The sequence below is a fragment of the Octodon degus genome, unplaced genomic scaffold (genome assembly GCF_000260255.1).
Source record: "Octodon degus isolate 3935 unplaced genomic scaffold, OctDeg1.0 scaffold00022, whole genome shotgun sequence".
Classification (NCBI taxonomy): domain Eukaryota; kingdom Metazoa; phylum Chordata; class Mammalia; order Rodentia; family Octodontidae; genus Octodon; species Octodon degus.
In genome coordinates, this window is record NW_004524598.1 from 13649091 (window position 1) to 13662642 (window position 13552).

The window sequence follows — 13552 nt, forward strand, 5'->3', positions numbered from 1 at the left end:
CATGAAACAACTGTTACAAATTACCATCTGCTATGCAGTAGCTTAGTTCCCAGGTATCAGTATATATAGTCAGGGTGAGAATCTTTCCAATTAACTCCTAGATTAAAGAATCTTCTGAATATTCTCAGGATCATTGCCTTGCTCATCTTTATATATAACTGCATCAGCCATGACTTCTTGATGATAACTGTTCTTACTGGAGTGAGATAGAATCTTAGCATTATTCTAATTTGCATCTCTCGAATGACCAATGATGTGGAATAGTTTTTCATATTTTTATTTGCCATTTGCATTTGTTCGTCTGAAAAGTGTATCTTCATCTCAGATGCCCATTTTTGAATTGGGTCTTTTAATTTTGGGGACTTGATTTTTAAAAATTCTTCATATGTCCTGTGAGAGACATTTTAAGGAAAGGCAGTGTGGACCTGGCATGGCAGAGGACAGTACCTTGGAAGGGGCTGCAGATGGAAAATGAGCTGCTGTGCACTCACAGCCTCAGAAAGTTGATGCTGCAAGTACCGGATGGGGCCCAGCTCACAAGGCCTGGAGCACGAGCCCTGCCTCCTGTCCTAGCATCAGCTTTCCACTTTATAGCAAAGTTTACCAGAAGGCTTTTCAAAAGTTTATTGGTACAATCTAGGTACAGAAAACAACCACATTCGTTATAGGGAATTTATGTCTGTACATGATAGATCTTGATTCCTAGCCCCCCATTTTCTTTTCAGACCCTCTTCCCTTCCCTGTTCACAGGGCTCAGTTTTCATTTTATTATTCTTTTTCCCCCCTTTTTTTTTAATTGAGAAGAATAAAAACTGAAAACAAAAACAAAGCCAGAAATAGGCCAACACATAACTGTACATATGTCACAGATTTCAAAACAAGAATAGCTAATTGACAATGGTGGTTATAGTCTGTTTTTATGGTCTATTTTTGTCATCAGATCTGTTGCTCAGATTAACAGAAATAGTTATGCAAGATTGGACTCATTTTATTATTCTTTTCTCATTTTTTTCCTTCTTTCCTTTTCCCCTCTCACTCTCTAGTTCCCTTTGACACCATGATCGTACAGGAAATAAATTGCACACATGTATAAATATTGCATTATCTTTCTGATGTGAGAAACTGAAAGAGAACACAAATAGACAGTACGTAGTGTGAAATAGGAAGAAACTGTTCAAAAATAAGATTTTATTTTCTTTGATTTAATAGGGAAATAGAAAGGATTAAGAAGCTATATGCACATGTGCCAATCCCCCTGGTGAATATTTCATTATGGATGACAAAAAATGTGTTCTAATAAAAAAAGTGAAAGTTAAAGGTTGCTTTACAATTATACTAGACTTTTGGTAGAAAAGGCCTCTTTCTTTAACTGATCTGCTTAGTTTACTTAACTGTGAAATTGACCTATTTTATTAGGAGCTAGAGCAAACTGGGAAAAATCTAAAAGGACTCAAGAAATAGCTTCTGGAAACAAAATGAATGTAGTTCCCAGCACCAGGAGTTATCTTTTATCCATCTAAATCTGTACTACCTTGCTGTGCTTTGAATCATGCTGTGGGTTAGTGCAACTGTGTTGGGAGGTGTTTGGCGTGTGGGACTGAACCTCAGGAAGACATTGTTGCTGGTCAGGAGACAGTTTTGGAACAGTGGGTGGGACTGAATTACAGTTACAGTTATTGGGACAATGGGTCGTCAGAAAGGTGGGGGGCTCTCTTGTCCACTCCCGCTTCCTGCATGCACCTGCTTTGCCCTTCCACTTCTCTGTCAAACAGAGAGCAACATGTAGGCTTCTGAAAAATGAGCAGACATGACTGCCTGACTTTAAACTCTCCAGACTCCCAACACTATGAGCTGAAATAGTCTTCTTTTCTTTATAGGTTACTCAATTTAAGGATTCCATTATGGCTCCTTCATGCAGACCAAAGATACTATCTGTCTATAATCGCAAACCAAACTGAATGCCTGGGTAGATGCCAGTCACTAATCTTTTTTTTTTTTTTTTTTTTTTTTTTTTTTTTTTTTTGTGCTAGATTATGGGCATCAGAGGAACACTTAGGTGGTTTAGAAATACGTTAACCTTTTAACAACTGTTATAACCATCTTGGTGAATGTTAACTTACTATGAGCTCTGACTTTTCCTTTAATTAGTTTTTGGTTTGTTTACCATAATTTGTAAGAGGCTGGCCAAAGGAGATAAAAATCACATCAATCCTGGTGGAAAAAAAGGACACTTAGAAAGAGCCTGGATTGGGTGACTATCACTGGAGCCAAGGAAACTTCTATAAGGAAAAAGTACTGTTAGTGGAAGTGTCCTGATTCTCAGGAGCTGTTTGCAAGAGTGATTTATTTGCAAGGAGGCACTGCAGGAACTATATAAAAAAACCCTCTACTGTTGAAAACCACCAAGTTAAGTGTAAAATTTCCTAGGATCCTAGAGTGAGGCCTCTTACACTCCATCTAGCACAAGCAGACCAAATATGCCAAGAAAACATTCTCAAGTTAGAGTATTACACTGGAGGACAGATGTGAGCTTGCTGAACCTGAAATGTTTATTATGTTGCTGATTTTTTGTGGTTGGTCCTTATGTTCAGGGAGTATCATTATCTTTCCAGGGAAGTAACTCAGTTATTTTTCATTTCTAAACTTTAATTAAACCTGGATGATTAGAAAGTATAATAATATTTTTTCCTCAGAATGGTACCGTGAGTTCTAGTATCCAGGAATCTAGCATGTATATATTTATGGTTTGAAGTAGGACAGAAGTATTTTTCATGGTTCAGTTAAGAAATTTCATTTCTTTGCTATAGCAGAAGAGGGCTGGATCCAGCCTGTGATGAGTGGTTTTGGTAATAACATCTCATTTTGTGGGCCACCCACACCTTAATTATTCAAAATATAATCATGACTTTCCATTAAATTATTCCTGTCAAAAGTTAAATTTATTTGAACTCTCCGTGCTGAGTGCCTACACTTGGAATCATTTTTAGCAGAGTTGTAATCATAGACAATATTCTCATTAGACTTAGTTGTTTTGAAGTGGGCCCCACTGGAGTGGCATTTAATTCATTCACCTATGTCTTGGTTTATTGATTTGACAAATATTTCTTGAGTGGATGTTATATGAACAATGTCTCTCATACTGTGGGAACTGAATAATTATTGAGTCAATGAATGAATAGATACCAATCTGTTGATTATTGCTAATCAACCGGCAATGACAATTTACTGACTTTGTAGAGCTTATACTTTAGTAGGAAAAGAAGAAAAATATTAAAAGACTATAATAAATAATTAATAGTTATTTTATACATATGATAGTTACATAACTAATTTAGGGAAAAATGTAGAATGTATTAAGAATGTGTAACAGGGGCACACAGCCTAGTCTTGGGAATGAGGGAAAGCCTTCCTGAAAAGTGTCATTTTAAAATGAGAACTGATAAGTGGACATTGCTGATAAAATCTTGGTGGTGAGCTTTTGTAGCTCTAAATTATGAGACATCTTTGAATTTATCTCAAGTATTTTCAGAGTCTCACACTTCCACGCTTCCATTTCACACCTCCATGCTTTGCCCTTGTATTTGTTTCTGTTTGAAAAACTGCTTGTTTCTTTTACTATTATATAAAGAATTCTTTTCTTAAGATTTAATGCAAGAACTAAGCATTTCTCACATGGCAGTGTGTATACATGTCTGCATGTGTGAGAGGGATATTTTTCATTTATGTTACCCAGAACACAAATCACCCAACGAATGTAAGAGCTGAGAAGGGAAATGTGCATGGTGTAAGACTTGGGTGGGTCTTTAGTATGTCTATGTCATCATTATTTTGTTATTAGGAAGAGCAATACAACCACTCTAACATGATGATTAGGAATTATTCTCCAATATTTTAGTAGCTCCTCACTGAAAACTAATGGTTGATCAATGATCAGATACCCAGTGTAGTAGGTTGAAAGTTGTTCACAGCTCAGTCCTTCAAGAGTGGTGGTGGGGTGGTGGTGGAGAGAGTGTGATTCAGGAATTTGTGAAGTACTCCTGCCCAAAAGAGTAAAGGATTAGTCACCGGTTTCGTCATTCAATGTCTTAGAATACAGGTAGCAAAGTGACAGCCATCTGGTGGCAACTAGCTATAATGCCAAGGCTGTGAGTGGAAATTGGGTCTGTCTGGTTGTTCTCTGTCCCTTATACTGGCACAGCAAATCTATGAGAAAAGGAACAGTTTTATTTTCTTAAAGATACCTCATTGCTATCTTTCTACTTCTCTTACTGAAGATGAAGAAGGAGTTAGCTCAAGAAAACAGATAACATCGACAACTCTGAGAACAAGACTCCTGTGAAAAAGTCTGTTCACTGACTTTGATAATGCCTGATGAATTTCAATTAAGCCTCAATGTTTCCTGCTAGTTGGCAAAGTAAAGACATTGGAGGTACAGATGAAAGTCAGTGTTAATAATACATGGAAAAGAAGGCTCAACCCTTTCTAAATATGCAGGGCAATTTGTGAATAAAACCACTTATTTATTTTAGCAAAACCATCGGTTCAGCCAGACTTAAGTTTTATAGGTTTAATATAATTTCGGCATCATTTATTGTAATCTAGCTCTTAAAGTCTTTGACCTTAAAAATCTAGAGATGAAATAAAATAGAAAATATATCAGACATATAAAAAGGGGAGATGAAATTTTCAGTGGAAATATACCAGTAAAATATAAGTTGGAAGCAGATTTCAACTTTGATCTCAAAATAATTTTAGTCTGAGAGTATTTGGAGTAACAAACCTATTTGCTTGGATATGTAAAATGTCAAACTCCAGGCAAGCAGTCAAAGTCCTTAATCCTGTGGAGTTTCCTCTCTCAAATAGAAAAAAAAGCCGAGGTATTTGGTAGGGCTGCTCTGGAGAATAATTTTAAATTAGTTAGCTTTGAAGTAGAGTGCCTGTTGATCCTCCTAAATCTCCACTTGAGGAGAATAGCCACCACCTAATTGCAGAGGTTTAAAGCATTACACAACCCAAGCACCATTCTCTCGAATGAATTTAGAAAATCTGCTTTCACTGTCTAGGCTTCTTCTTGGCAACATGATCTTTGGATCACTTGTATAATGGGCTCTAGTTTGTCTTGTAAGGGTTTCTTCTAACTCATGTAAGACTTCAGTGAATCTTGCATGCTGAAGCAAATTCGTGGGTTACTAATTTACTTCCCCTCTCTCTCAGGAATCCATATATAGGTCTAGAAAAATCAACTGTTTCTTCATCTCTGAGCTAACCCCATGTGGGCTTTTCCAATATCTTTTCAGACATAAAACCCCATTACTTTGACTTTATGGTTGTTAATCACTCTTAGATGTCCTGTATGGCTCTTGCTCAGTTGGAGGGGCTTATGTTAGCACCTAAACTGGCTTCTCATTGAGCCTCATGGACAGGCAGTGGAGACATTGTCCTCAGACATGCAAGCACAGTGACTGTATTCCCCATGGTCACACTATAGACAGTACACACACCACAAACCAAAAGCTGGTTTGCTTTTAGCAAGAAACATCCCTATGGAAGCTGGATCCTTACACACTGCCAAATGCTTTCACTCCTAAATATTTGTGTGGTTCATAGAAAGCAGAACCATGAGAAAGAGCATCTCAGGGGATTGTTTTGCCAGGCCAAGGGGCCCCTGTCGCACAGTGAGGAGGGTGGCCCGTTAGTCTTCAGATTTACTCTATTTCATGTCAGTTTTTTTCTGTCCTTGATAGGACTGAATAAACTTTGACAGATTCTTACTCTGATTAAAGATTTAGTTCCCATATGTTTTTTTCAGGTATGTAGATGCTACTAATATGACTAAAAGATTTGTTTACATTCATCATGTCTGAATTATTTTTTTTTCCAGCTCTTCCCTTTATGTTTTTGATGTGGAGACATAAGCCTTGTGCAAATTTCAGATGTCATCTAACATGTGTTCCTTTTAACTAGTTTGACCCATGTGATTTTGGTTCTTATGTCCCCTTGTATGAACCACAGCATGTGGTTGCAATTTTTAATTAAAGTGAATTACAGTATATTTTGTTTTAATAATTTTGCCACAGAAATGGCAACAGAAGATGTCTACCATAGAATACGTATAAAAGGATTGAAAAACCTTTCATTTGGGAAAATGTAAAGGGATGTTGAAGGATGTTAAAAGATATAATGGAAAAGAATACTGAATTTATAGTAACAAAATAAACAAAAAGAAGTGTCAAAGCACTTGTGGGAACTATAAATCACCCAGAAAAGCTCAAAAATGGATTTGATCAGATGGCAAGACACATCAAAATTTAAGGAGGAGATTTCCCACAGTTCCCTGCAGCTCTGGTCCTTATACCATAGCTACCATCCAAGAACAGTAGCCCTGGCCCTCCGCTATCCCATGACTATGGGTCTCAACAAGGGCCACAAGTTGACTAAGATTGTGAGCAAACCAAGGCACAGCCTCTGTTGTGGACACCTCACCAAACACACCAAGTTCATGTGGAACATGATCCAGGGGGTATGCAGCTTTGCCCTCTACAAGCGGCATGCCATGGAGCTGCTCAAGGTCTCCAAGGACAAACACATTCTCAAGTTCATCAAGAAAAGGATGGGGACATACATCTGCTCGGAGAGGAAGTGTGAGGAGCTGAGTAACATGCTGCCTGCCATGAGGAAGGCAGCTGCCAAGAACGATTGAGTCCCTCTGGAATAAAGCTTTGCAGAAAAAAAAAAGAGTTAAGTAGAAGTAGTAAATATCATAAAGACATCAATCAACTTTAAGTTGATTTATAAATATAATATAATTCCAATAATATTGATTCTATAGAGAAGCAGAAAGCAAGACTATGCAGGAAAATCTTGAAAAAGAAGAGCAAATGGTTGTGGAGAATAAGATACAGGCAGCATCTGAGTTCAGTGGAGGAAAAGGGAAGTTTAAAAATTTTTTCGATCTGAAATAATTTCAAATTAAAGTAAAAAAAATCTTACTCTCAGATCTGGTGTAAGACAAGGATGTCCTCTCCTACCACTTCTATTCAATATAGTTCTGGAATCATTAGCTAGAGCCATTAGACAAGAGAGAGAAATAAAAGGAATAAGAATAGGTAAAGAAGAAGTTAAACTATCATTATTTGCAGATGAAATGATACTTTGCTTGGAAGACCCAAAAAACTCCACCAAGAAGCTACTAGAATTAATACAGAAATTCAGTAGCATAGCAGGATACAAAGTCAGTATTCAAAAGTCAATAGCATTCCTCTACACAGATAACAAACACACTGAGAGGGAAATTAGAGAAACAATACCTTTCACAATAGCACTGCAGAAAATGAAACACTTAGGAATTAACCTAAAGAAGTCAAAGATCTATTCAATGAAAATTATGGTACTCTGAAAAAAGAGATTGTAGAGGATTTCAGAAAATGGAATGATATTTCCTGCTCCTGGATAGGAAGAACCAGCATCGTGAAGATGGCCATACTCCCAATATTGCTGTACCGATTTAGTGCAATCCCTATCAAATTACCACCAACATACCTCACAGAACTAGAGAAATTGTTCCTCAAATTTATTTGGAACCAGAAAAGACCTAGAATAGCAAAAGGCTATCCTGGACAACAAAGACAAGGCAGAAGACATTGCAATTCCTGACTTGAAATTATACTACAAAGCTACTGTGATAAAATCAGCATGGTATTGGCAAAAAACACAGACCTTGTCTTTAACAAAGGGGCCAAATGTGCTTACTGGAAGAAAAATAGCCTCTTTAACAAATGGTGCTCGAAAAACTGGCTCTCCATATGCCAGAAACTAAAACTTGACCCAGGTCTATCACCATGTACTAAGCTAGAGTTAAAATGGATTAAAGATCTAAACATTAAAACAGAAACACTAAATCTCTGGGAAGAGAAAGTAGGAGGAAATCTTGAAGACATAGAGTAGGCAAAGAGTTCATGAACAAAAATCAAATCGCATAGGTAATACTTGAAAGAACTAACAAGTGAGACCTCTTCTTATTGAGAAGTTTTTACATGTCAAAAAAAATTACCAACAAAGTGAAAAAACAACCCACAAACTGGAAAAAAATCTTAACTAATAAGCACTCAGATAAAGGTCTGCTCTCTAGAATTTATAAAGAACTAAAAATCATTAGGGCCTCAAAATTTAAGACCCAATCCAGAAATGGGCATCCGAGATGAACACACACTTCTCAGAGGATGAAATTAGAGAAGTGAATAAACATATGAAAAAATGCTCCAAATCACTAGCCATACATGAAATGCAAATTAAAATAACACTGAGATACCATCGCACTCCACAAAGAATGGCTATCATAAACAAATCACTCAACAACAAATGTTGGAGAGGCTGTGCGGAAAAGGAACCCTTCTCCACTGTAGACTGGTGCAACCATTGTGGAAATCAGTGTGGAGACTCCTTAAGAAACTAGGACTGTAAATCCCATTCAAACCAGCTATCCCCTTTCTGGGAATTTTCCCCAAAGAACTGAAAACATCATATCATAGTGATATATGTGCGTCCATGTTTATAGCAACACAACTTGTGATAGCCAAATCTTGGAAGCAACCAAAATGCCTATCACCTGAGGAAAGGATGAAAAAGATGTAGTATTTTTATACAATGGAGTATTACTCAGGTATAAAGAAAAACAAACTTGAAGCCTTTGTAGTTAAGTGGATACAACTTAAGGCTATACTTATAAGTTAAATAAACCAGAATCACACATGTAAATAGCATATTGTCTCCCTAGTGTAAGAACTCAAAAGGAGAAATAAAAACTGAAAGGTATAACAAACACAGTTAAATAGAAGAAAATAGAACATAAGGATTAAACAACAAAGAGAGAATGGAGAAAAGTTAGGAAATAAGGTAAGGGCAAAATCATACATGTGTCTTATACTGATGTGTTTTGAAGACTATAGACCCGTAGTCATCTAGAATGTGGAATATTATTTAGCACACCAAGAAATAAGTTATTAAGGCATCAAAAATGTGGAGAACTCTTAAATACACATTACTAAATGGAAGAAGTAGATCTGTAAACCTTACATACTATGTGATTCCAACCATACAATATTCTGGAAAAGGCAAAACCAGGAAGCTATCATGAAAGAAAAGTGGTTTAATTGAGGAGGTGGAAACCTATGGAGTTTGTGAACTTATAGGAAATTCTGTCTTATTTATTTATTTATTTATTTATTTATTCCTATAAACTGTCTTAGTTTATAGGAAACAGGGAGGCTGTGGCACAGGAAGATAATGGCCCATTTTGCAGTTGAAAGGCACAGACCCAGTCTATTCTTTTGTAGCGAAGGATGATTTAAGATGCTGTGCCTAAAACCATTGTTTGAACTCTTTCAAGCTGTTCTTTTATCTCAAGATCAGATTTCCATCCTTTAATTTATTAACTGACCTAATTTATGAGCTCATGTTATTATTAAGGGATTTTTGAGTATAATGAGCCTGAAAGAAAAGAAACACAAACAAACTCAGGCAATAGCAATACAGAGCACCTTGGGTAGCTTTTTTTGATTTGTGGCCTTCTTAAAAGTACAACTTCTGAATTACAATTTTTCTTGTCTCCTTTTTATGTATATTTATTTCTTCTATTCTACTTCCTTCCCTCCTGAGACTTTGATCCCTTATTCTTAAAGGATACAGAAGGGTCAAATGTCCATCTTAGAGCAGTTTCAGGCTGAAGAGGGGCATTGATTTCTGCCTGTCAGGGATAAAAATCTCCTGACTGATTAAAGGAGATGTAGGTATATCTGCTTCTGTTGCTTAAAGAATTATCATTGTTTTAATAGTCTGAAGAAGAAGAAGGAAATCGTGTGAGACATTGGCTCACAACAACAGTAGATCAGGTAACATAAAAGAATTCTAGAACATAGTTTCATAGTTTGAAAAGGATTTTTTCCACCACAGAGAATCAAGGGATCAGCAAGCCACTGAACCATAAGGCAGAATCTGATAGCACACAAATTTGTGAATGTAGGTCTTGTAATGAGGAAGATACATTTGAAGATTTGTCAGGAATGTATACACAACATTCTGTTTTGTTAATAGCACCTATTCCAGCATGTGATGCAGTCAGAATATCTAGGACCATTCAATTAATTTATTTATTTGGTACAGGGTCTCATTCTGCAGCTTGGACTCGTAGTGAGTCTCCTGTCTCAGCCTTCCCAGTGCTGAGATTACAGGTATGTGCCACCATGTCAGGTTTCGGTGACCAGTTGGTGCAGAGTTGGCTTGGCATGTGGTACTGGCGATCAAACCTGTGTCCTTGAGCTTAACAGGCAGTGCTTAGACTGCGGAGCTATCTCCTTGGCCCCTAATATAGGCTTATTAATGGCAAAAGTTGTACCACTCCTGTGCTGCTAGTGATGGGGAGGTTGTGTGTGTGTTAGAGTATGATGCATGTGAAAAATGTTTGTTTCTTTTCGATGTTGCTGTGAGGCTAAAGTTGTTTTAAAAGTAAAGGTTATTAAAAATTGAATAGAGGCCATTAATTTTGAGAATTACTTTGAATTTTGTTTCTGTTATGTTTCCTTAGGATTAAATTCAGATTTTACTTTTTTGGGCTGAAATATAAAACAGGCTTTAAATGTGTGGTATCTGGATAACATGATAATCATATGGAACATGAAGGTGCACATCAGCATGAAACCTAAATCTATTAGAGATTCAATATAAGGTGAAACTATCCAATTGCCGGATGAAAACATAGATGGGAGTGAGAAACAATTTTCCTATGCTTCAAAATACCTATAGGTTGCTAAACATGTAAGAAAAAATCATTTTATGTCTACCAAAATAAAGTAAAATATTAAGCCTTAAAAATGTTTCTAATTTCTGTTACGTTAGAGGGTTTACATTCTATTTTTTTGAGCACTGGAGATTGAACTCAGGTCTTTTGCACTGAGCTACATGCTCATCTCTCTCTCTCTCTCTCTCTCTCTCTCTCTCTATATATATATATATATATATATATATATATATTTTTTTTTTATTTCTTTTTTTTTAATCTTAGGGAAGGGTCTATAGTGTGTTCAGGGTCTCACTACTAGATCAGACTCATAGTGATTCACCTGTTTACAGCCTCCCAAGAGCTCAGATTACAGAAGCAAGCCCACGTCCAGTCTCAATTGCCATCTCAGCGAGCCCCGGGGGTAGGGTAGGAACTGCTGGCCTGGGGATTGAACCTCCGGCTGCTGAGCCTGCTCGCAAGTGCTTTAATCCACTGAGCTATTTGGCCAGCCCTTTCACAGATTTATTTTTGAATTTTGTTTCATTTTATAAATATACAAATATGTGTATGGTTCCCATGTCCAATTGAAGAATAGTTTAGGTGACTTTTATTTAGTTGTTGAGTGTCCTTCCCTATATATGAAATAGGTTTTGAGTATCCTTACTCATGATTTGAATTCATATTCCATATATCTATATTGACAGCAATGTCAATATCAGTATAGCTATGTTCCCTTTGGCCACTTTTCTCATTCTTCCTTGTTTTACTAAACAATATGCCCTGGTGATTATTTCATGAGATTATGCAGACACAGTCTTTAATTTTTTATAGTTATGTAATAGTCTTCATTTACATAGTACTCTACTGAGTGATTTACCAAAATTTAGTCAACAAGCCCCCTTTTTTTTTAATATTCATTCATTCATTTATTTATTTATTTATTTATTTATTTTGTGTGTGTGTGTGTGTGTGTGTGTGTGTGTGTGTGTGGCCAGCTCAGCCCACCAGGGGGCGGGGGCTGGCTGGGATGTGGTGCTGGGGGATTGAACCGTGGTCCCTGTGCTTTGCTTAGCTTAGCTTGTTCTAAGTAGATGCTTTTAGACCACTGAGCCATCTCACCAGCCCCAACAAGCCCTTTATTAATTAACACAATGTTTTTTCACTTTTGCATTACAAATATTACTTTAACAAATTGAGCATTACATTGGGAGCACATTTTTGTCTTTGGGATAATTTTTGTCTCCAGGATGGATTCTTAGAATAAGATTGGTTGACCAAAATATCCATGTGTATATAATTGTGTTAGATATCAGTATCCTGTAACAGTTTGAACTCCCACTAGTAATGTCTAAGTATTTGTTTCTCAGCAAGCTAACTGATATATTGACATAAATCTTTTGAATTTTTCCCAGTGCAATAGCTGAGAAAGTGTGTAGTGTTGTTTTACTTTATATCTCTCTTACTATAAATAAAACTGGCATCTTTTCACATTTCTAAAGGCTATGTGAATTTCTATTCCTGTGAGTTGTGAAAATTTCATTTATTTTTCTATGTAAAATCAGTCTTTTTTACATTTGAAAGCACTTTAAATAATATGATATTGTACTCATAATGTCAGCACTCTGAGAAGCTGAGGCAGGATTGCTAGTTTGAACCCAGCTTGGGCAATTTGACAACTTACTTTGAGACGATCTCAAAATAAAACATATAAACACAAGGCCTGCTGTGCTGGCCCTGCCCCTGGAATGCACTGACACAGCAATTGAGACTGGGCGTGGTGGCACGCTTCTGTAATCCCAGCTCTTGGGAGGCTGTAAACAGGCGGATCACTATGAGTCTGATCTAGTTGTGAGACCCTGAACACCCTGTAGACCCTTCCCTAAAAATACAAAATAAAAAAAATCTGTGAAATAGCAAATAAAATGAAACAAATGATAAATATTCAAATATCCAATTGAATATTAAGGGAGTGACTGCCTTATTGGTCACTCTTCTCATTGCTGAGGCATAACACTCAGTACTTGCAGATGGCTTCTCTTTGTAGAGGTTTCAGCCCATGGTCTACAGGCTCTAATGAAGACACAGCATAGCAGAGGGGCCTGAAGGAGGAAGCTGCTTTATTTTCATGGCAACAAGGAGGCAGAGAAATAGGTGGGGGCAGGGAGGGAGTTTGTCTCTTCAGGTCATTCCCCCAGTGATCCATCTCTTATGACGAGATGCTGCCTCTTAATAGCAATTCAGCTTTACTGCAGCTATAAACTCATCACCTTTCAAACACTCCACCTATGAGAACATGAAGCTTTTGGAGCACATCTAGATATAGATAACATTATGGTTTGTGTCTAGGTGTCCTCCCAAAGCCTCATGCAGTTGTTGGACTTCTACAGTTTGTGATTAATTGCTGATCCAATGCTGGGATTATGGGTATGAGTGATACACTCCCCCTGGGGCAGATAATCTGCATAACAATGTAAGGAGGGCAGAGAGGCTGACTAGGTGAGCAGCTCTGGCTCCTCCTTATGCTCTTTGCTGTTTTCCATCACCAGGAAAGGCTACCCTCTGCCAAGTGATTTTCTGCCTTGAAGTCAGCTGAGTATAGACTGAAACCTCTAATAACTGTGAGCTAAATGAAACTTTCCTGCCTTCCTTTTGGATTTGTTGGGTATTTTGTCCCAGCAATGAGAGGGAAGTAACTGAGACAGACAGTAATTGTAAGATAACCACATAAAGATCTGCTCCAAGAGATTTTAAAACATGTTCTTAGTATGTATATTCTAA